At 48.6% G+C, this 24,255-nt stretch overlaps 11 non-coding genes across 11 annotated transcripts; 5 read left to right on the top strand and 6 right to left on the bottom strand.

Moving 5' to 3' along the window:
• Positions 1 to 3,169: 3,169 nt before the first annotated feature.
• Positions 3,170 to 3,241, bottom strand: Trnap-ugg (transfer RNA proline (anticodon UGG)). The gene has a single exon. It is a non-coding gene; the product is annotated as a tRNA-Pro (tRNA).
• Positions 3,242 to 5,194: 1,953 nt separating this feature from the next.
• Positions 5,195 to 5,267, top strand: Trnav-uac (transfer RNA valine (anticodon UAC)). The gene has a single exon. It is a non-coding gene; the product is annotated as a tRNA-Val (tRNA).
• A 601-nt stretch (positions 5,268 to 5,868) lies between these two features.
• Positions 5,869 to 5,940, bottom strand: Trnap-ugg (transfer RNA proline (anticodon UGG)). Its single transcript has one exon. It is a non-coding gene; the product is annotated as a tRNA-Pro (tRNA).
• An 8,722-nt stretch (positions 5,941 to 14,662) lies between these two features.
• Positions 14,663 to 14,735, top strand: Trnav-uac (transfer RNA valine (anticodon UAC)). Its single transcript has one exon. It is a non-coding gene; the product is annotated as a tRNA-Val (tRNA).
• Positions 14,736 to 15,336: 601 nt separating this feature from the next.
• On the bottom strand, positions 15,337 to 15,408 carry Trnap-ugg (transfer RNA proline (anticodon UGG)). Its single transcript has one exon. It is a non-coding gene; the product is annotated as a tRNA-Pro (tRNA).
• A 1,957-nt stretch (positions 15,409 to 17,365) lies between these two features.
• On the top strand, positions 17,366 to 17,438 carry Trnav-cac (transfer RNA valine (anticodon CAC)). Its single transcript has one exon. It is a non-coding gene; the product is annotated as a tRNA-Val (tRNA).
• A 601-nt stretch (positions 17,439 to 18,039) lies between these two features.
• On the bottom strand, positions 18,040 to 18,111 carry Trnap-ugg (transfer RNA proline (anticodon UGG)). The gene has a single exon. It is a non-coding gene; the product is annotated as a tRNA-Pro (tRNA).
• Positions 18,112 to 20,063: 1,952 nt separating this feature from the next.
• Trnav-cac (transfer RNA valine (anticodon CAC)) lies at positions 20,064 to 20,136 on the top strand. Its single transcript has one exon. It is a non-coding gene; the product is annotated as a tRNA-Val (tRNA).
• Positions 20,137 to 20,737: 601 nt separating this feature from the next.
• Positions 20,738 to 20,809, bottom strand: Trnap-ugg (transfer RNA proline (anticodon UGG)). Its single transcript has one exon. It is a non-coding gene; the product is annotated as a tRNA-Pro (tRNA).
• Positions 20,810 to 22,766: 1,957 nt separating this feature from the next.
• Trnav-uac (transfer RNA valine (anticodon UAC)) lies at positions 22,767 to 22,839 on the top strand. The gene has a single exon. It is a non-coding gene; the product is annotated as a tRNA-Val (tRNA).
• Positions 22,840 to 23,440: 601 nt separating this feature from the next.
• Trnap-ugg (transfer RNA proline (anticodon UGG)) lies at positions 23,441 to 23,512 on the bottom strand. The gene has a single exon. It is a non-coding gene; the product is annotated as a tRNA-Pro (tRNA).
• Positions 23,513 to 24,255: the final 743 nt, after the last annotated feature.

Here is a 24,255-nt window from a genome sequence, read left to right as displayed (position 1 = left end):
ACGAAGCGATTGCCTTTGGTGACATCTTTTGCAATAACGACTGCGCGAATCGACGGTATCTCGTAAGGAAGGAAAGAGCAGCAGCTGCCGCCGAGCCCAGGCGCCGTGCCGAACACGCAGAAGGTCCCCGGCTCGATTGCGGGCGGAAACCCGTTTTCGTCGCACCCAGCAAGACACTTGCTACGATCTCTACTGTGACCATTTAAATCAACTTCAAACGTTCCATCAGCAGGGTGCACATGGCTCAAATGAAACATGAAACGGTTTCAGAACTGGTTGTCGGATTTTAGCGCTGACTTGGAGGCCTGGAAATGCGCGAAACAGCCGCCGCCATGCGATTTGTTACCACACCGTTGTACAAAACGCAAGGGCTCGTCCGGGATTTTTTTTACCCGGGACCTCCTGCACCCGAAGCAGGAATCATACCCCTAGACCAACGAGCCTATTCGTTCCGAAAACGCACTGCATGTGAATGACGCCACCTTTGATGGTCTCACCATGTAGGGCTGCAGCTCAGCCAGCGTTCTCCCTGTCTGTCGCGGTTGGATTGTTTCCATCGACGTCTTTTACTACAGGAACTTCACGAATCGGAGGGAGCTCGTAGCCGATGCCCTTGCTAACACAGAAGAGAAACTGTTGCTATTACGAGTCTCCGGGTGGTACATGAAAAGAACCGTCGTTTCCGTGGTGTAGCGGTTATCACGTCTGCTTTACACGCAGAAGGTCCACAAGAATCGAGATAAAATCTCCAGACCACGACTGGCCAGTCGTCTGGAGAAATATCTCAGAAAAAGCAATACCGGAGCACGCCAGATCTACGTGGTACAAGGTAGTGCACAACACCGTACCGACCAACGAGAGGCTGGCGCGAATCCGGATAAAAGAATCGCCCAATTGTGAAACGTGCAACGAAAAGGACACTGTAGAGCACCGTTTCCTATGCAGGGCAACCAGCAACATATGGGAGACAAGCAAGAAGATAATAGCCCACATGAACAGAAGCGACCCAAGAAACATCCAAGTCACGGCTCTCACTGTCCCTGACGCGAAACCGTTCCCTAGGCCAAAACGAACGGCCACGATGTGGATACTCGCCATGACTGCACACGCAGTCATTGCCAAAAAGCAGTCAGACAGCGTGCAGTTCCTCACGGACTTGTGGGAAGAGCACAAGAGGGCAAAACAACGCGCTACATATCGTCAGACTTTCCACAACTTCCTGGAGATCCCGCTGACCGCCGCCTTCAGGGACGCCCTGTCTGCCGCCACGTGACGTGTCCGCCACCGCCACCACCGTTGCCGCCGCCGCCGCCGCCGCTGCCATCGCCGCAAACCCCCCCACGCCCTTGCCGCAGTCGCAGATGTCCTCCCACATCCCAAAAGCACCAACAGTGATGCGTGTGTTACAGTGCTAAAGTGCTTTATATTAAAAAAAGAAAAAAAAAAGTGACAGTGAAAAGTGATCGAACGCGTAAAAGTTTACAATATAGTGTCAATATAACCGTAGCTCCGAGTGTCCCTTTGTCTTTTGTGTTTTTTTTTTTGTTTTTCTACCTTCCATCGTGTGCAATCGAGAGGTGTGCGAAACTGTGAGTACCACAAAACTATTACAGGCCTATCAGTACAACAAACTAGTGATTTACATGCTTATATATGTCTGTCTTGCCACCACGAATAGTTTCCTCCTTTCAGCCTTCCTCACTCTCACGCACCACCGATAGTAAACTAGCTCTAAAATTGCACTATATAATGTTTCCTAGTGTATTGCTCTTTGCTCAATCGAAAAAAAAATAGGTTTAATAATTCGCTAAAATAGTAATGTCCTTTTTCTTTTGTCATGGATTGTTTAATATGTTAAGATAGTTTTTCATGAGGGTTTCCCCTATGGATACCACTTTACCCATCAAACAAGAGCTGACAACTGATACACTCGTTAATATTTCTATCAAACTGATTTCATGCCTAGTGCATGTCCCACTAAGGTCTCGTTTTTCAAGACCCAACGTAAAATACCTCCCCCTTGTTTTCTAACACAAGATTTAAAAAGAGGATAGTAATAGCACAACAGTATTTTAAAATGAATAGAGTACATCCTCAACTCAAAACATCTACAAAAATAATAACAATAATAATACCATAACTAGTAATAAGTAAAATTCCATAAAATAACTTTGTTTTCTTATATTCTAATTATTCTCTGTAAATAACTAGATCGTACAATCAATGCTTACTCCATATTCACTCTGCCTACGTATAAATGTAGCGTACAAAGGCTCAGAAAAGCTAAATTGCTAAACTACAACAATAAACGGTGCAAGAAACAACTAAAAAAAAACCTCTGACTGACAGACTTTTCGAAAAACATTAAAAAAAATTAAAAAAAAATACCAAATGAAATAATTACCTGGACAGTACAGTAACAGAAAAATAAAAATAAAGAATGGATTGTCTCGTCTCTACATGTAAAATGTAAACTGTATTTTGTAAAACGAATTTGTTATTTTGTAAATAAAAGTCTATATACGTTAAAAAAAAAAAAAAAAAAAAGTTCGATCCCGGGCGGGAACACAACAATTTTAATCTATATTTCGGATTTCATTTCCGAGATGACCTCACGTCCGCGTATGCAGAGACAAGCAATGTTGTATGCTAGACGGATAGGGCGTCATTTTACTGTCAAATACTGTTGCTCTCTTATTGCACCGGTATTTGGTAACTGAGAACGCCCCTAGCTTCATTATGGCTGGCAAAATTTATAATCCGGTTCTTCAGGGCTACTTAAAGTGCGCTTGCTACTGGCTTTCCTGAGCTCACCCTACTCGCCTTGTCACAGCTCTGTCAAAGTGTGAAGCTAACTAATAATGAGAAACTCTTAGCCACGCTCAATCTTACATGCCACCCCTTGGTTGTTGCCGTCGCTAGTAAGATGAGGGTAGACTGTCGCACAATTAAGCTGAATCTCCACTCACGGTGCACATATCCCGCAAAGACAACCTTGTTTTCCGTTGCATGCAAAATTACCGTCTGCCTTTCTACCGAATTACACCTACGTACTTTACTGGTGCCGCATTCTTGTTATATCCACGTGCTATAACGGGCGTCAACTCTTCATTGAGGAGCTGCAACCGGGGCTGAGTTCCACCTACTCTTCAGCACGGTCAAAATGGCAGGGCTCGTCCGGGATTTGAACCCGGGACCTCCTGCACCCAAAGCAGGAATCATACCCCTAGACCAACGAGCCACCTGGCTGGAGCAGTCAAGTTAATCCCAAGTAGTGGGCCTCGCAGGGAACACAAACTTTCACGCGAATTCGCAAGATAAACGCTTTCTGCAGGCAGCACTCACCACTGATGAGAAGAATATTAAAGGCAACGAATAAAAAGCGAAATAACTTCATCGAGCACTGCTTATGAACAGCCGGCAGTGCCTCAGTTTCGGTATGTGGTTTCTCAGGGTAAAGAGAAGGCGAATGCACTAAACAAAAGAACATCGGGAAACCAAGCACCAACTCATAACGAAAAGATTGCACAATATACTGCAAGCAAAATTTCCAGAAGACGGATACTGAAGACGCCGCAGACAAAAGAATTATTCTATGCAGTAACGAGTATCTAGGAAGCGTGAATTGCATGTGCTGCTCCACCACACAACTTCTTTTGATACTGTTTTACTTATTCTAAATTTTCATTACCTGATCGTCTCTAAAATACTGTGCGGTTATCACCTGGTTTCCAACAGCGATAGTAGTAAGTAAATCGACTACAAAGTCTTTCAAAGTAGGTCAGACACAAAAAAAAAAAAAATCGGAGCTGCGTGTAGCTCATTTCATTCTGCTTTCAATCGTGAATCTCCGGCTGGGAGTAGTGGCGTACTTCTGTAATCCAAGCTTCTGGGAGGCCGTTGTGTGGGAGAGATCTGGAAACAACTACAGATTCGACCGTTCCACGAGCTCAGGAACGGCCGCGAGGCCGTCATCGAGCTCTGCAGATCGACAGATGATAGTGTGGAAATTTCGGCAAGCGGTGGCTAAGGGTTAAGAGAAGCCAAACGCACTAAACACAAGAAAGTCGGGAAACCGAAGCACACAACTCATAACGAAAAGATTGCGGAATGCAGTGCGAAAGCAAAACTTCGAGAAGACCAACTCTGAAGCCATCGGCGAGCTAGGAATTATTCCGCACAAGAAGCGATCATATAGGAAGAGCGAGCCGAGGCTGTCGCTCGACCACACAATAAATTTTTGCTTAATCCCAATTTGCAGTACCGGTTCGACACTAGAATACTGCGCCTCGGTTCTTCCAAAAGCGATAGTAATAAGCACGTCGACTGCAGTGTCATTTGGCGTAGTGAGTCAGACATGGAGAGGATATGGGGCGGGTGGAATATGCAACGACAGGGGCATTGCAGGGCGGCCGCCGGCTCCTTGCGCTGTGGCGCACCGGTGGCGGCGGCGGCCTGGCTGGGCTGCTGGTGCCTCCATGTAGAGCTGCCGCCGAGCCCAGGCAAAGTGCCGCTAACGAAGCGATTGCCTTTGGTGACATCTTTTGCAATAACGACTGCGCGAATCGACGGTATCTCGTAAGGAAGGAAAGAGCAGCAGCTGCCGCCGAGCCCAGGCGCCGTGCCGAACACGCAGAAGGTCCCCGGCTCGATTGCGGGCGGAAACCCGTTTTCGTCGCACCCAGCAAGACACTTGCTACGATCTCTACTGTGACCATTTAAATCAACTTCAAACGTTCCATCAGCAGGGTGCACATGGCTCAAATGAAACATGAAACGGTTTCAGAACTGGTTGTCGGATTTTAGCGCTGACTTGGAGGCCTGGAAATGCGCGAAACAGCCGCCGCCATGCGATTTGTTACCACACCGTTGTACAAAACGCAAGGGCTAGTCCGGGATTTTTTTTACCCGGGACCTCCTGCACCCGAAGCAGGAATCATACCCCTAGACCAACGAGCCTATTCGTTCCGAAAACGCACTGCATGTGAATGACGCCACCTTTGATGGTCTCACCATGTAGGGCTGCAGCTCAGCCAGCGTTCTCCCTGTCTGTCGCGGTTGGATTGTTTCCATCGACGTCTTTTACTACAGGAACTTCACGAATCGGAGGGAGCTCGTAGCCGATGCCCTTGCTAACACAGAAGAGAAACTGTTGCTATTACGAGTCTCCGGGTGGTACATGAAAAGAACCGTCGTTTCCGTGGTGTAGCGGTTATCACGTCTGCTTTACACGCAGAAGGTCCCCGGTTCGATCCCGGGCGGGAACACAACAATTTTAATCTATATTTCGGATTTCATTTCCGAGATGACCTCACGTCCGCGTATGCAGAGACAAGCAATGTTGTATGCTAGACGGATAGGGCGTCATTTTACTGTCAAATACTGTTGCTCTCTTATTGCACCGGTATTTGGTAACTGAGAACGCCCCTAGCTTCATTATGGCTGGCAAAATTTATAATCCGGTTCTTCAGGGCTACTTAAAGTGCGCTTGCTACTGGCTTTCCTGAGCTCACCCTACTCGCCTTGTCACAGCTCTGTCAAAGTGTGATGCTAACTAATAATGAGAAACTCTTAGCCACGCTCAATCTTACATGCCACCCCTTGGTTGTTGCCGTCGCTAGTAAGATGAGGGTAGACTGTCGCACAATTAAGCTGAATCTCCACTCACGGTGCACATATCCCGCAAAGACAACCTTGTTTTCCGTTGCATGCAAAATTACCGTCTGCCTTTCTACCGAATTACACCTACGTACTTTACTGGTGCCGCATTCTTGTTATATCCACGTGCTATAACGGGCGTCAACTCTTCATTGAGGAGCTGCAACCGGGGCTGAGTTCCACCTACTCTTCAGCACGGTCAAAATGGCAGGGCTCGTCCGGGATTTGAACCCGGGACCTCCTGCACCCAAAGCAGGAATCATACCCCTAGACCAACGAGCCACCTGGCTGGAGCAGTCAAGTTAATCCCAAGTAGTGGGCCTCGCAGGGAACACAAACTTTCACGCGAATTCGCAAGATAAACGCTTTCTGCAGGCAGCACTCACCACTGATGAGAAGAATATTAAAGGCAACGAATAAAAAGCGAAATAACTTCATCGAGCACTGCTTATGAACAGCCGGCAGTGCCTCAGTTTCGGTATGTGGTTTCTCAGGGTAAAGAGAAGGCGAATGCACTAAACAAAAGAACATCGGGAAACCAAGCACCAACTCATAACGAAAAGATTGCACAATATACTGCAAGCAAAATTTCCAGAAGACGGATACTGAAGACGCCGCAGACAAAAGAATTATTCTATGCAGTAACGAGTATCTAGGAAGCGTGAATTGCATGTGCTGCTCCACCACACAACTTCTTTTGATACTGTTTTACTTATTCTAAATTTTCATTACCTGATCGTCTCTAAAATACTGTGCGGTTATCACCTGGTTTCCAACAGCGATAGTAGTAAGTAAATCGACTACAAAGTCTTTCAAAGTAGGTCAGACACAAAAAAAAAAAAAAATCGGAGCTGCGTGTAGCTCATTTCATTCTGCTTTCAATCGTGAATCTCCGGCTGGGAGTAGTGGCGTACTTCTGTAATCCAAGCTTCTGGGAGGCCGTTGTGTGGGAGAGATCTGGAAACAACTACAGATTCGACCGTTCCACGAGCTCAGGAACGGCCGCGAGGCCGTCATCGAGCTCTGCAGATCGACAGATGATAGTGTGGAAATTTCGGCAAGCGGTGGCTAAGGGTTAAGAGAAGCCAAACGCACTAAACACAAGAAAGTCGGGAAACCGAAGCACACAACTCATAACGAAAAGATTGCGGAATGCAGTGCGAAAGCAAAACTTCGAGAAGACAAACTCTGAAGCCATCGGCGAGCTAGGAATTATTCCGCACATGAAGCGATCATGTAGGAAGAGCGAGCCGAGGCTGTCGCTCGACCACACAATAAATTTTTGCTTAATCCCAATTTGCAGTACCGGTTCGACACTAGAATACTGCGCCTTGGTTCTTCCAAAAGCGATAGTAATAAGCACGTCGACTGCAGTGTCATTTGGGGTAGTGAGTCAGACATGGAGAGGATATGGGGCGGGTGGAATATGCAACGACAGGGGCATTGCAGGGCGGCCGCCGGCTCCTTGCGCTGTGGCGCACCGGTGGCGGCGGCGGCCTGGCTGGGCTGCTGGTGCCTCCATGTAGAGCTGCCGCCGAGCCCAGGCAAAGTGCCGCTAACGAAGCGATTGCCTTTGGTGACATCTTTTGCAATAACGACTGCGCGAATCGACGGTATCTCGTAAGGAAGGAAAGAGCAGCAGCTGCCGCCGAGCCCAGGCGCCGTGCCGAACACGCAGAAGGTCCCCGGCTCGATTGCGGGCGGAAACCCGTTTTCGTCGCACCCAGCAAGACACTTGCTACGATCTCTACTGTGACCATTTAAATAAACTTCAAACGTTCCATCAGCAGGGTGCACATGGCTCAAATGAAACATGAAACGGTTTCAGAACTGGTTGTCGGATTTTAGCGCTGACTTGGAGGCCTGGAAATGCGCGAAACAGCCGCCGCCATGCGATTTGTTACCACACCGTTGTACAAAACGCAAGGGCTCGTCCGGGATTTGAACCCGGGACCTCCTGCACCCGAAGCAGGAATCATACCCCCTTTTTTTTTTTTTTTTTTTTTTTTTAAATGCCTGCAATTCAGTCTCAGCTCATTATGAGCAAATGAAAGCGTAATTATTATTCCTCTAACAAATATATCTATTGAAAAAAAAAAAATATTAAGGAACATCCACAACACAGCCACTTCAAAAGAAGTACACTACTGAAATTAAAATCCTAAAACATGACTATATAATGTAGACTGCTTTTTGAAATAAAGATTTAAAAAAAAACACGGAAACTTCAGTCCTGGTGTAGAGAAGAAACATACATAAAGGCGGCAAATCCAGAAACAGTATAAAAGAAAATGGCTCACACAGGTGACCTTAGCCAACACCCTCTCTCTCAAATGTCAGGCTAAGCATATTGGCAAAATCATCTCGGAGGCCTGGCAATCGCAAGCGCTGCCAGTAAGCAGTAAGCATGTACTGCCGAAACGCTACGTGTCCATCCTCTTCATGACAACTGTTGACAAAATGTACGAAATGGCCAATCAACCACATGACGGTATGGAGCTTCGTTCGCGGAAAAAAGGAAGAATCGGGCCGGACGATGATGTCAATAGTATAAGCGGCTTCAGCAGACCTAGTGACAAAGGCAAGTTGTTTCCTGAGCCAACGCCAATTAGCAAGGTGCCCACAGCAGGTGAATCGATGTTCAAGGGTATCCACGAGACCACACCGAGTACAGGTGTCCGTGTCAGAAAGACCAATACGGTGCAGTCGTACATTGGTGGGAACCAAATTATTTATTACCCTATACCACGTGGACGCCACGGCCATAGAGTGGATCGGCAGACTAACATTCTTCCAGACGTTCCTCCAGGACACGGATGGAGACGCCAGTTCTATTGGATTGGGACCGACCAGCCCCTCCCAGCGGGCAATCAAGCCCTTGGTCGTTGGCACCGGTCGCCGCAAGAAGACGTCACCGAGGTAACTCACCGCAATGTAAAACTCCCGAATGTGTTTCAGCTTAAAATTTAGGCGTCCGACATCGACAGGTGGAGCAAGGCTCGCCGGACGCACAACAGTAAAAAGCCTGGATGTAATTGAAGTCACTTCTTGCGTAACAATTAGAGTCGTTCGGCGGACGTACAAAGCAGACGCCTTGCGAGTAATGTCAGAGAGGCCCAAGCCTCCGGAGATACGCGGTTTCGTCATTACCTCGTAACGTAACTTGAATAGATGGCCCTTCCATATAAACCTGCTAGACAATTGGCGCAACCTTTTCGCCACCATCATGGGAAGTGGGAACAGCTGAGCAACATAATAAGCTTTACATAGAACGTAGGTGTCTAAAATTCTGACTTTTTGCAAAATGGTAGCAGAGCGCTGCTCATGGACCACCAGAGCCCCCTGTATCTTCTCGGTGACCGATTTCCAATTGAGAGCCGCCATTTTTAGAGGACACCGATCAATGATAATCCCCAAGGACGTATGGCGATCGACAAAAGTGGCCCAAGGGACATCAGCGTCGCGAAATCCTCGAATATCAAGGAACTTACATTTACCCTGATTGAGACGCGCTCCAGAGACACGACAGTATGCATCAACTGCCCCTTTCAACAACGGGATATCATCACGTCGACGGAGGAGAACAACGACATCATCCGCATATGCCTTAACCGAGAGCTTCCCACCAGAGAGGGACATACCCTGAAGCTTGAGAGCAATAGTCCGAAGCAGCGGTTCCAGGGACAATACGAATAAAGACATAGAGAGCGGACTACCCTGAGGCACTCCGCGGCGGATAGCAATGGGCGGCGTCAGCTGCCCATTGACTGACACCCGAGCTGTTATTCCCCTATACAAATTGCCAAGAACACCACGTGATGAAGCGTTAAAACCTATTGTACCTAAAACACGATCTAAAAACACATGACTGACGTGATCAAAAGCCTTATGAAAATCAAGGAAGGCAAAGGCACAATGTACGTTAGTAACCGCCGCAACCGAGACAACATCCCGATATTCGGCTACTGGTGTCAGAATAGATCTATCATGAAAACAACATTGATGTGCACCAATCACACCCCGAAGCAGAGAGGACAACCGGCTATTGAGCGCTCTAGCAGCTGTCTTGTAGTCAAAATTCAGCAATGTGAGCGGACGAAGATTGGCAGCAGATAAACGACCAGAGGACTTCGGAATTAAAACAATTTTCCCTACTTTAAAATCGGCAGGCACATCCATCCCCCTGACAATCTCATTTAAAATCTGCGTAAAAATGCCACCCAAAAGAGGCCAAAAACGGAGATAAAATTCTTTAGGCAGGCCGTCTGGACCCGGCGATTTACTGGACGGAGAGCGAGCAATAAAATCGAAAACATCATCTACCTGGAACTCCCGGAGAAATTCGCCGTTCGCGTCAGGCGCGATCGTCGCAGTTAGATCCCCAAAGACATCATCCGAAAGAGACTCACCAGAATCATCGGCAGAATATAGACTAGTGTAATACTGGTGAAGAGCACGAATCATTTCCCCCTGTGCAATAAGCTGCCGTCCATCATCCACCGTAAGAGAAGAGATGAAGGAGCGACGACGACGAGTGTGATGCCGTAGCAGGTGGTACAAGGATGTCAGTTCACCTTCAACAAGGGAGTGAGGTTTCGACTTAACTCGCAGACCATCCATCTGTCGTCGTTTAAGGCTCAAGAGCTTGGCTTTAATACGACGAACATCATGGATCCGCAGAGGAGAGGTACCCGCCGCGTCATATAGTTCACGCAGGACAGAGTAGTAAAATTCATACGTGTTCTTAAAATCACGCGCCCTTGCAGCACAGTAAAAAATCAAAGTCTGACGAATCTTGGGCTTGGCAAACGCAGTCCACCAAACCAGCAAGGAGGGGTATCGCGGGACAGAGCGAAGACATCGCTCCCACACGCCACTTATAACCTCATCCATAGCACTGTCGGCAAGATGGGAAACATTTAACATCCACTGGGAACGATAAAGTTTTGCAGGTTGGTGACTAAGATTTACAGTTGCAGTAAAAGCACAATGGTCAGAAAAACTAGTAGGAATAACATCGACAGAAAGAATTTTATCACATAAAAAATCAGATAAATAGAATCTGTCGAGTCTACTGCATGAGGACGCGGTAAAAAACGTATATTTCACCAGGGTTGGATATTTGTGTTCCCAAACATCACGCAGATGCATCGTACGTACTATGTCATGTAAATCACGGCAATAATTAAAATTGGGGGACTGGTCTTCAGGGCGTAAAACACAATTAAAATCGCCTCCGAGCAGGAGACTCCGAGGACTCTGGCGCAAAAGATAAATAAGCTCTTCTTTATAAAAGCGCGATCGAGCCACAGTGTGACCCGAACCAGAGGGGGCATACAAAACAACGAGGCGGAGATCAAAAAGACGACAACCAATCCCACGGCCAGAGTCAAGGAATTCAATGTCAGTAATAGGAATGCCCTCTCGAAAGAAAAGAGCAGTTCCTGTTGAATATTCCGGCGCGACATTAAAAACAGTTTGAAATCCAGGTAGAGAGAGATCAGAAAACAACACTTCCTGCAAAAACACTACGTCCGCACAGGCGTCGTAAATAAACTGCCGCAAAGAGGCAATGCGAACGTCGGACTCAATACGGTTAACATTTAAGGTAAGAAAGGTGTATGCTTGAACCATAGAGAGAAAAGCGAGAAAACAAATCACCTACACCGACGCACCAGCGTCACAGTCCATAGCAGTGGTGACGGAGGCAGCCGCAGGAGGGGGACTGCTACCCCGTTCCGCGGATCCCTTACGTTTCGGTTTTTTACGAACAGCATTAACGTTCGGCTGAACGCGTAACTTGCGTCGGCTGACGGGCAAGGAAGCTTCAGCCGCCGGTGACGTAGGAGGGTCAAGTTCTGTATCCGACACCACCCGCGCCGGTCCACATGCGGGATCCGGGGTCGCGGGGGAAACATCCGACAAAACGGAATGGTCAACACCTGCACTAGCTTCCGGCAAACATGGACTGCACGGAGGCGAAACGTGAGCAGGAAGGTCCGAGGCAGCAGAGTTGGAAGGAAGCGGAGCAGCTCCGCTGGCAGAGGTATGGGGCAGCGAATCAGGAAGTTGTCGCGGCTCCACTTGTTGTGACATCGAAGTCGGTTCGGAAGACGGCGCCAACAGGCCCGACCGACGACCCGACTCGAGAGAAGCTGCGTCGGAGGCCGGAGGGGCGCCAGCAGCCGCTACCGGAACCGCTACCTCAGGAGGGCAGGGAGCAGCTACAGTACACAGTGGCTCGGAGGATGCCGGTCGCTCGGACTGGGGCATCTCAGGGAGATCCTCATCCGTACTATTTCCATCGTGTGGGCGACGCCTCTTATTATTCAAAAGTGGCACACCCACCTGAGGGACAAACGGAACAACATCAGATTTAGCACGCAAAGGAGGAAATTCTGTGTCAGGGGTGCGCAAAACCTGTGGCGGGGCGCTACTACCACTGGACTGTGCTACACCAAGAGCAGAACCACCTGCAACGAGGTCAGCGACCGTTAACTTGCGACGCTGTTCGAGGGAATTTTTTAAAACAAAAACTCTCCGCGGACAGTCGGTACGCACGTGACCACTTTCATTGCACAAAAAACAGGTGCCAACCTGACCACTATATGTTACATGGACACGATATCCACCGATCTGCAGGTGAGATGGAATATTCTGCTTAATGTGCATTTCGACTGAACGAATACCACTGTAACATTGCAGGCGATGTTGGCTTGACCAGCGTTCAAGGCGAATGCTCTTTACATCACCATACTTCTGTAGACCCTCCTTAAGATAGACATTATCCACCTCCGGTGGAAGGTTGTAAACACGAACACTGGTGTACGTAATGGAAGCATTGGAAAGCAGCACGGTACTTACAGAATCATCCCGATGCCGAAAGAGAACTTGATGACCGTATTTAGAAAGAATTTTATCAACCTGAAGTGGGTCCATAAACTTAACAAAGAAAACATACAGTTCGGTATCAAAATAAGCAGTGTGCACCTGATCCGAATGAACACCAAAGGTATCTACCAACCAATCATGAATCTCAAGAGAACTAGGTTGCACATGGCGGGTTGACTTGTCAAAAGCAAAACTAACTGTAGCCTGACGAGGAATAACCTGGGACGACATTTTCAATATATGCGGTCGAAACCGCTACACAAAAAACACTGAAATAAGGACAGAAAGTAACACAAGGTACGAAACAACGACGGAGAAACACTCACAGAAGTTGCAACACAACACGTAAACAAAAACGATAGTCCACTATACGTAACGCTACGGCGGAGCGGAAGACTAGGCACGTCCACACTGCACGGCGTCTAAAGCGGAACTTCGATTGCACAATATACTGCAAGCAAAATTTCCAGAAGACGGATACTGAAGACGCCGCAGACAAAAGAATTATTCTATGCAGTAACGAGTATCTAGGAAGCGTGAATTGCATGTGCTGCTCCACCACACAACTTCTTTTGATACTGTTTTACTTATTCTAAATTCTCATTACCTGATCGTCTCTAAAATACTGTGCGGTTATCACCTGGTTTCCAACAGCGATAGTAGTAAGTAAATCGACTACAAAGACTTTCAAAGTAGGTCAGACACAAAAAAAAAAAAAAAAATCGGAGCTGCGTGTAGCTCATGTCATTCTGCTTTCAATCGTGAATCTCCGGCTGGGAGTAGTGGCGTACTTCTGTAATCCAAGCTTCTGGGAGGCCGTTGTGTGGGAGAGATCTGGAAACAACTACAGATTCGACCGTTCCACGAGCTCAGGAACGGCCGCGAGGCCGTCATCGAGCTCTGCAGATCGACAGATGATAGTGTGGAAATTTCGGCAAGCGGTGGCTAAGGGTTAAGAGAAGCCAAACGCACTAAACACAAGAAAGTCGGGAAACCGAAGCACACAACTCATAACGAAAAGATTGCGGAATGCAGTGCGAAAGCAAAACTTCGAGAAGACCAACTCTGAAGCCATCGGCGAGCTAGGAATTATTCCGCACAAGAAGCGATCATATAGGAAGAGCGAGCCGAGGCTGTCGCTCGACCACACAATAAATTTTTGCTTAAGCCCAATTTGCAGTACCGGTTCGACACTAGAATACTGCGCCTCGGTTCTTCCAAAAGCGATAGTAATAAGCACGTCGACTGCAGTGTCATTTGGCGTAGTGAGTCAGACATGGAGAGGATATGGGGCGGGTGGAATATGCAACGACAGGGGCATTGCAGGGCGGCCGCCGGCTCCTTGCGCTGTGGCGCACCGGTGGCGGCGGCGGCCTGGCTGGGCTGCTGGTGCCTCCATGTAGAGCTGCCGCCGAGCCCAGGCAAAGTGCCGCTAACGAAGCGATTGCCTTTGGTGACATCTTTTGCAATAACGACTGCGCGAATCGACGGTATCTCGTAAGGAAGGAAAGAGCAGCAGCTGCCGCCGAGCCCAGGCGCCGTGCCGAACACGCAGAAGGTCCCCGGCTCGATTGCGGGCGGAAACCCGTTTTCGTCGCACCCAGCAAGACACTTGCTACGATCTCTACTGTGACCATTTAAATCAACTTCAAACGTTCCATCAGCAGGGTGCACATGGCTCAAATGAAACATGAAACGGTTTCAGAACTGGTTGTCGGATTTTAGCGCTGACTTGGAGGCCTGGAAATGCGCGAAACAGCCGCCGCCATGCGATTTGTTACCACACCGTTGTACAAAACGCAAGGGCTCGTCCGGGATTTTTTTTACCCGGGACCTCCTGCACCCGAAGCAGGAATCATACCCCTAGACCAACGAGCCTATTCGTTCCGAAAACGCACTGCATGTGAATGACGCCACCTTTGATGGTCTCACCATGTAGGGCTGCAGCTCAGCCAGCGTTCTCCCTGTCTGTCGCGGTTGGATTGTTTCCATCGACGTCTTTTACTACAGGAACTTCACGAATCGGAGGGAGCTCGTAGCCGATGCCCTTGCTAACACAGAAGAGAAACTGTTGCTATTACGAGTCTCCGGGTGGTACATGAAAAGAACCGTCGTTTCCGTGGTGTAGCGGTTAGCACGTCTGCTTTACACGCAGAAGGTCCCCGGTTCGATCCCGGGCGGGAACACAACAATTTTAATCTATATTTCGGATTTCATTTCCGAGATGACCTCACGTCCGCGTATGCAGAGACAAGCAATGTTGTATGCTAGACGGATAGGGCGTCATTTTACTGTCAAATACTGTTGCTCTCTTATTGCACCGGTATTTGGTAACTGAGAACGCCCCTAGCTTCATTATGGCTGGCAAAATTTATAATCCGGTTCTTCAGGGCTACTTCAAGTGCGCTTGCTACTGGCTTTCCTGAGCTCACCCTACTCGCCTTGTCACAGCTCTGTCAAAGTGTGATGCTAACTAATAATGAGAAACTCTTAGCCACGCTCAATCTTACATGCCACCCCTTGGTTGTTGCCGTCGCTAGTAAGATGAGGGTAGACTGTCGCACAATTAAGCTGAATCTCCACTCACGGTGCACATATCCCGCAAAGACAACCTTGTTTTCCGTTGCATGCAAAATTACCGTCTGCCTTTCTACCGAATTACACCTACGTACTTTACTGGTGCCGCATTCTTGTTATATCCACGTGCTATAACGGGCGTCAACTCTTCATTGAGGAGCTGCAACAGGGGCTGAGTTCCACCTACTCTTCAGCACGGTCAAAATGGCAGGGCTCGTCCGGGATTTGAACCCGGGACCTCCTGCACCCAAAGCAGGAATCATACCCCTAGACCAACGAGCCACCTGGCTGGAGCAGTCAAGTTAATCCCAAGTAGTGGGCCTCGCAGGGAACACAAACTTTCACGCGAATTCGCAAGATAAACGCTTTCTGCAGGCAGCACTCACCACTGATGAGAAGAATATTAAAGGCAACGAATAAAAAGCGAAATAACTTCATCGAGCACTGCTTATGAACAGCCGGCAGTGCCTCAGTTTCGGTATGTGGTTTCTCAGGGTAAAGAGAAGGCGAATGCACTAAACAAAAGAACATCGGGAAACCAAGCACCAACTCATAACGAAAAGATTGCACAATATACTGCAAGCAAAATTTCCAGAAGACGGATACTGAAGACGCCGCAGACAAAAGAATTATTCTATGCAGTAACGAGTATCTAGGAAGCGTGAATTGCATGTGCTGCTCCACCACACAACTTCTTTTGATACTGTTTTACTTATTCTAAATTTTCATTACCTGATCGTCTCTAAAATACTGTGCGGTTATCACCTGGTTTCCAACAGCGATAGTAGTAAGTAAATCGACTACAAAGTCTTTCAAAGTAGGTCAGACACAAAAAAAAAAAAAAAATCGGAGCTGCGTGTAGCTCATGTCATTCTGCTTTTTAAATCGTGAATCTCCGGCTGGGAGTAGTGGCGTACTTCTGTAATCCAAGCTTCTGGGAGGCCGTTGTGTGGGAGAGATCTGGAAACAACTACAGATTCGACCGTTCCACGAGCTCAGGAACGGCCGCGAGGCCGTCATCGAGCTCTGCAGATCGACAGATGATAGTGTGGAAATTTCGGCAAGCGGTGGCTAAGGGTTAAGAGAAGCCAAACGCACTAAACACAAGAAAGTCGGGAAACCGAAGCACACAACTCATAACGAAAAGATTGCGGAATGCAGTGCGAAAGCAAAACTTCGAGAAGACCAACTCTGAAGCCATCGGCGAGCTAGGAATTATTCCGCACAAGAAGCGATCATATAGGAAGAGCGAGCCGAGGCTGTCGCTCGACCACACAATAAATTTTTGCTTAATCCCAATTTGCAGTACCGGTTCGACACTAGAATACTGCGCCTCGGTTCTTCCAAAAGCGATAGTAATAAGCACGTCGACTGCAGTGTCATTTGGCGTAGTGAGTCAGACATGGAGAGGATATGGGGCGGGTGGAATATGCAACGACAGGGGCATTGCAGGGCGGCCGCCGGCTCCTTGCGCTGTGGCGCACCGGTGGCGGCGGCGGCCTGGCTGGGCTGCTGGTGCCTCCATGTAGAGCTGCCGCCGAGCCCAGGCAAAGTGCCGCTAACGAAGCGATTGCCTTTGGTGACATCTTTTGCAATAACGACTGCGCGAATCGACGGTATCTCGTAAGGAAGGAAAGAGCAGCAGCTGCCGCCGAGCCCAGGCGCCGTGCCGAACACGCAGAAGGTCCCCGGCTCGATTGCGGGCGGAAACCCGTTTTCGTCGCACCCAGCAAGACACTTGCTACGATCTCTACTGTGACCATTTAAATCAACTTCAAACGTTCCATCAGCAGGGTGCACATGGCTCAAATGAAACATGAAACGGTTTCAGAACTGGTTGTCGGATTTTAGCGCTGACTTGGAGGCCTGGAAATGCGCGAAACAGCCGCCGCCATGCGATTTGTTACCACACCGTTGTACAAAACGCAAGGGCTCGTCCGGGATTTTTTTTACCCGGGACCTCCTGCACCCGAAGCAGGAATCATACCCCTAGGCCAACGAGCCTATTCGTTCCGAAAACGCACTGCATGTGAATGACGCCACCTTTGATGGTCTCACCATGTAGGGCTGCAGCTCAGCCAGCGTTCTCCCTGTCTGTCGCGGTTGGATTGTTTCCATCGACGTCTTTTACTACAGGAACTTCACGAATCGGAGGGAGCTCGTAGCCGATGCCCTTGCTAACACAGAAGAGAAACTGTTGCTATTACGATTCTCCGGGTGGTACATGAAAAGAACCGTCGTTTCCGTGGTGTAGCGGTTATCACGTCTGCTTCACACGCAGAAGGTCCCCGGTTCGATCCCGGGCGGGAACACAACAATTTTAATCTATATTTCGGATTTCATTTCCGAGATGACCTCACGTCCGCGTATGCAGAGACAAGCAATGTTGTATGCTAGACGGATAGGGCGTCATTTTACTGTCAAATACTGTTGCTCTCTTATTGCACCGGTATTTGGTAACTGAGAACGCCCCTAGCTTCATTATGGCTGGCAAAATTTATAATCCGGTTCTTCAGGGCTACTTCAAGTGCGCTTGCTACTGGCTTTCCTGAGCTCACCCTACTCGCCTTGTCACAGCTCTGTCAAAGTGTGATGCTAACTAATAATGAGAAACTCTTAGCCACGCTCAATCTTACATGCCACCCCTTGGTTGTTGCCGTCGCTAGTAAGATGAGGGTAGACTGTCGCACAATTAAGCTGAATCTCCACTCACGGTGCACATATCCCGCAAAGACAACCTTGTTTTCCGTTGCATGCAAAATTACCGTCTGCCTTTCTACCGAATTACACCTACGTACTTTACTGGTGCCGCATTCTTGTTATATCCACGTGCTATAACGGGCGTCAACTCTTCATTGAGGAGCTGCAACCGGGGCTGAGTTCCACCTACTCTTCAGCACGGTCAAAATGGCAGGGCTCGTCCGGGATTTGAACCCGGGACCTCCTGCACCCAAAGCAGGAATCATACCCCTAGACCAACGAGCCACCTGGCTGGAGCAGTCAAGTTAATCCCAAGTAGTGGGCCTCGCAGGGAACACAAACTTTCACGCGAATTCGCAAGATAAACGCTTTCTGCAGGCAGCACTCACCACTGATGAGAAGAATATTAAAGGCAACGAATAAAAAGCGAAATAACTTCATCGAGCACTGCTTATGAACAGCCGGCAGTGCCTCAGTTTCGGTATGTGGTTTCTCAGGGTAAAGAGAAGGCGAATGCACTAAACAAAAGAACATCGGGAAACCAAGCACCAACTCATAACGAAAAGATTGCACAATATACTGCAAGCAAAATTTCCAGAAGACGGATACTGAAGACGCCGCAGACAAAAGAATTATTCTATGCAGTAACGAGTATCTAGGAAGCGTGAATTGCATGTGCTGCTCCACCACACAACTTCTTTTGATACTGTTTTACTTATTCTAAATTTTCATTACCTGATCGTCTCTAAAATACTGTGCGGTTATCACCTGGTTTCCAACAGCGATAGTAGTAAGTAAATCGACTACAAAGTCTTTCAAAGTAGGTCAGACACAAAAAAAAAAAAATCGGAGCTGCGTGTAGCTCATGTCATTCTGCTTTCAATCGTGAATCTCCGGCTGGGAGTAGTGGCGTACTTCTGTAATCCAAGCTTCTGGGAGGCCGTTGTGTGGGAGAGATCTGGAAACAACTACAGATTCGACCGTTCCACGAGCTCAGGAACGGCCGCGAGGCCGTCATCGAGCTCTGCAGATCGACAGATGATAGTGTGGAAATTTCGGCAAGCGGTGGCTAAGGGTTAAGAGAAGCCAAACGCACTAAACACAAGAAAGTCGGGAAACCGAAGCACACAACTCATAACGAAAAGATTGCGGAATGCAGTGCGAAAGCAAAACTTCGAGAAGACCAACTCTGAAGCCATCGGCGAGCTAGGAATTATTCCGCACAAGAAGCGATCATATAGGAAGAGCGAGCCGAGGCTGTCGCTCGACCACACAATAAATTTTTGCTTAATCCCAATTTGCAGTACCGGTTCGACACTAGAATACTGCGCCTCGGTTCTTCCAAAAGCGATAGTAATAAGCACGTCGACTGCAGTGTCATTTGGCGTAGTGAGTCAGACATGGAGAGGATATGGGGCGGGTGGAATATGCAACGACAGGGGCATTGCAGGGCGGCCGCCGGCTCCTTGCGCTGTGGCGCACCGGTGGCGGCGGCGGCCTGGCTGGGCTGCTGGTGCCTCCATGTAGAGCTGCCGCCGAGCCCAGGCAAAGTGCCGCTAACGAAGCGATTGCCTTTGGTGACATCTTTTGCAATAACGACTGCGCGAATCGACGGTATCTCGTAAGGAAGGAAAGAGCAGCAGCTGCCGCCGAGCCCAGGCGCCGTGCCGAACACGCAGAAGGTCCCCGGCTCGATTGCGGGCGGAAACCCGTTTTCGTCGCACCCAGCAAGACACTTGCTACGATCCCTACTGTGACCATTTAAATCAACTTCAAACGTTCCATCAGCAGGGTGCACATGGCTCAAATGAAACATGAAACGGTTTCAGAACTGGTTGTCGGATTTTAGCGCTGACTTGGAGGCCTGGAAATGCGCGAAACAGCCGCCGCCATGCGATTTGTTACCACACCGTTGTACAAAACGCAAGGGCTCGTCCGGGATTTTTTTTACCCGGGACCTCCTGCACCCGAAGCAGGAATCATACCCCTAGGCCAACGAGCCTATTCGTTCCGAAAACGCACTGCATGTGAATGACGCCACCTTTGATGGTCTCACCATGTAGGGCTGCAGCTCAGCCAGCGTTCTCCCTGTCTGTCGCGGTTGGATTGTTTCCATCGACGTCTTTTACTACAGGAACTTCACGAATCGGAGGGAGCTCGTAGCCGATGCCCTTGCTAACACAGAAGAGAAACTGTTGCTATTACGATTCTCCGGGTGGTACATGAAAAGAACCGTCGTTTCCGTGGTGTAGCGGTTATCACGTCTGCTTCACACGCAGAAGGTCCCCGGTTTGATCCCGGGCGGGAACACAACAATTTTAATCTATATTTCGGATTTCATTTCCGAGATGACCTCACGTCCGCGTATGCAGAGACAAGCAATGTTGTATGCTAGACGGATAGGGCGTCATTTTACTGTCAAATACTGTTGCTCTCTTATTGCAGCGGATTTTGGTAACTGAGAACGCCCCTAGCTTCATTATGGCTGGCAAAATTTATAATCCGGTTCTTCAGGGCTACTTCAAGTGCGCTTGCTACTGGCTTTCCTGAGCTCACCCTACTCGCCTTGTCACAGCTCTGTCAAAGTGTGATGCTAACTAATAATGAGAAACTCTTAGCCACGCTCAATCTTACATGCCACCCCTTGGTTGTTGCCGTCGCTAGTAAGATGAGGGTAGACTGTCGCACAATTAAGCTGAATCTCCACTCACGGTGCACATATCCCGCAAAGACAACCTTGTTTTCCGTTGCATGCAAAATTACCGTCTGCCTTTCTACCGAATTACACCTACGTACTTTACTGGTGCCGCATTCTTGTTATATCCACGTGCTATAACGGGCGTCAACTCTTCATTGAGGAGCTGCAACCGGGGCTGAGTTCCACCTACTCTTCAGCACGGTCAAAATGGCAGGGCTCGTCCGGGATTTGAACCCGGGACCTCCTGCACCCAAAGCAGGAATCATACCCCTAGACCAACGAGCCACCTGGCTGGAGCAGTCAAGTTAATCCCAAGTAGTGGGCCTCGCAGGGAACACAAACTTTCACGCGAATTCGCAAGATAAACGCTTTCTGCAGGCAGCACTCACCACTGATGAGAAGAATATTAAAGGCAACGAATAAAAAGCGAAATAACTTCATCGAGCACTGCTTATGAACAGCCGGCAGTGCCTCAGTTTCGGTATGTGGTTTCTCAGGGTAAAGAGAAGGCGAATGCACTAAACAAAAGAACATCGGGAAACCAAGCACCAACTCATAACGAAAAGATTGCACAATATACTGCAAGCAAAATTTCCAGAAGACGGATACTGAAGACGCCGCAGACAAAAGAATTATTCTATGCAGTAACGAGTATCTAGGAAGCGTGAATTGCATGTGCTGCTCCACCACACAACTTCTTTTGATACTGTTTTACTTATTCTAAATTTTCATTACCTGATCGTCTCTAAAATACTGTGCGGTTATCACCTGGTTTCCAACAGCGATAGTAGTAAGTAAATCGACTACAAAGTCTTTCAAAGTAGGTCAGACACAAAAAAAAAAAAAAAAAATCGGAGCTGCGTGTAGCTCATGTCATTCTGCTTTCAATCGTGAATCTCCGGCTGGGAGTAGTGGCGTACTTCTGTAATCCAAGCTTCTGGGAGGCCGTTGTGTGGGAGAGATCTGGAAACAACTACAGATTCGACCGTTCCACGAGCTCAGGAACGGCCGCGAGGCCGTCATCGAGCTCTGCAGATCGACAGATGATAGTGTGGAAATTTCGGCAAGCGGTGGCTAAGGGTTAAGAGAAGCCAAACGCACTAAATACAAGAAAGTCGGGAAACCGAAGCACACAACTCATAACGAAAAGATTGCGGAATGCAGTGCGAAAGCAAAACTTCGAGATGACCAACTCTGAAGCCATCGGCGAGCTAGGAATTATTCCGCACAAGAAGCGATCATATAGGAAGAGCGAGCCCAGGCTGTCGCTCGACCACACAATAAATTTTTGCTTAATCCCAATTTGCAGTACCGGTTCGACACTAGAATACTGCGCCTCGGTTCTTCCAAAAGCGATAGTAATAAGCACGTCGACTGCAGTGTCATTTGGCGTAGTGAGTCAGACATGGAGAGGATATGGGGCGGGTGGAATATGCAACGACAGGGGCATTGCAGGGCGGCCGCCGGCTCCTTGCGCTGTGGCGCACCGGTGGCGGCGGCGGCCTGGCTGGGCTGCTGGTGCCTCCGTGTAGAGCTGCCGCCGAGCCCAGGCAAAGTGCCGCTAACGAAGCGATTGCCTTTGGTGACATCTTTTGCAATAACGACTGCGCGAATCGACGGTATCTCGTAAGGAAGGAAAGAGCAGCAGCTGCCGCCGAGCCCAGGCGCCGTGCCGAACACGCAGAAGGTCCCCGGCTCGATTGCGGGCGGAAACCCGTTTTCGTCGCACCCAGCAAGACACTTGCTACGATCTCTACTGTGACCATTTAAATCAACTTCAAACGTTCCATCAGCAGGGTGCACATGGCTCAAATGAAACATGAAACGGTTTCAGAACTGGTTGTCGGATTTTAGCGCTGACTTGGAGGCCTGGAAATGCGCGAAACAGCCGCCGCCATGCGATTTGTTACCACACCGTTGTACAAAACGCAAGGGCTCGTCCGGGATTTTTTTTACCCGGGACCTCCTGCACCCGAAGCAGGAATCATACCCCTAGACCAACGAGCCTATTCGTTCCGAAAACGCACTGCATGTGAATGACGCCACCTTTGATGGTCTCACCATGTAGGGCTGCAGCTCAGCCAGCGTTCTCCCTGTCTGTCGCGGTTGGATTGTTTCCATCGACGTCTTTTACTACAGGAACTTCACGAATCGGAGGGAGCTCGTAGCCGATGCCCTTGCTAACACAGAAGAGAAACTGTTGCTATTACGAGTCTCCGGGTGGTACATGAAAAGAACCGTCGTTTCCGTGGTGTAGCGGTTATCACGTCTGCTTTACACGCAGAAGGTCCCCGGTTCGATCCCGGGCGGGAACACAACAATTTTAATCTATATTTCGGATTTCATTTCCGAGATGACCTCACGTCCGCGTATGCAGAGACAAGCAATGTTGTATGCTAGACGGATAGGGCGTCATTTTACTGTCAAATACTGTTGCTCTCTTATTGCAGCGGATTTTGGTAACTGAGAACGCCCCTAGCTTCATTATGGCTGGCAAAATTTATAATCCGGTTCTTCAGGGCTACTTCAAGTGCGCTTGCTACTGGCTTTCCTGAGCTCACCCTACTCGCCTTGTCACAGCTCTGTCAAAGTGTGATGCTAACTAATAATGAGAAACTCTTAGCCACGCTCAATCTTACATGCCACCCCTTGGTTGTTGCCGTCGCTAGTAAGATGAGGGTAGACTGTCGCACAATTAAGCTGAATCTCCACTCACGGTGCACATATCCCGCAAAGACAACCTTGTTTTCCGTTGCATGCAAAATTACCGTCTGCCTTTCTACCGAATTACACCTACGTACTTTACTGGTGCCGCATTCTTGTTATATCCACGTGCTATAACGGGCGTCAACTCTTCATTGAGGAGCTGCAACCGGGGCTGAGTTCCACCTACTCTTCAGCACGGTCAAAATGGCAGGGCTCGTCCGGGATTTGAACCCGGGACCTCCTGCACCCAAAGCAGGAATCATACCCCTAGACCAACGAGCCACCTGGCTGGAGCAGTCAAGTTAATCCCAAGTAGTGGGCCTCGCAGGGAACACAAACTTTCACGCGAATTCGCAAGATAAACGCTTTCTGCAGGCAGCACTCACCACTGATGAGAAGAATATTAAAGGCAACGAATAAAAAGCGAAATAACTTCATCGAGCACTGCTTATGAACAGCCGGCAGTGCCTCAGTTTCGGTATGTGGTTTCTCAGGGTAAAGAGAAGGCGAATGCACTAAACAAAAGAACATCGGGAAACCAAGCACCAACTCATAACGAAAAGATTGCACAATATACTGCAAGCAAAATTTCCAGAAGACGGATACTGAAGACGCCGCAGACAAAAGAATTATTCTATGCAGTAACGAGTATCTAGGAAGCGTGAATTGCATGTGCTGCTCCACCACACAACTTCTTTTGATACTGTTTTACTTATTCTAAATTTTCATTACCTGATCGTCTCTAAAATACTGTGCGGTTATCACCTGGTTTCCAACAGCGATAGTAGTAAGTAAATCGACTACAAAGTCTTTCAAAGTAGGTCAGACACAAAAAAAAAAAAAAAATCGGAGCTGCGTGTAGCTCATGTCATTCTGCTTTCAATCGTGAATCTCCGGCTGGGAGTAGTGGCGTACTTCTGGAATCCAAGCTTCTGGGAGGCCGTTGTGTGGGAGAGATCTGGAAACAACTACAGATTCGACCGTTCCACGAGCTCAGGAACGGCCGCGAGGCCGTCATCGAGCTC

This window comes from Schistocerca serialis, chromosome 2 (genome assembly GCF_023864345.2).
Source record: "Schistocerca serialis cubense isolate TAMUIC-IGC-003099 chromosome 2, iqSchSeri2.2, whole genome shotgun sequence".
NCBI classification, from domain to species: domain Eukaryota; kingdom Metazoa; phylum Arthropoda; class Insecta; order Orthoptera; family Acrididae; genus Schistocerca; species Schistocerca serialis.
This window is presented reverse-complemented; position numbering and strand designations above follow the sequence as displayed.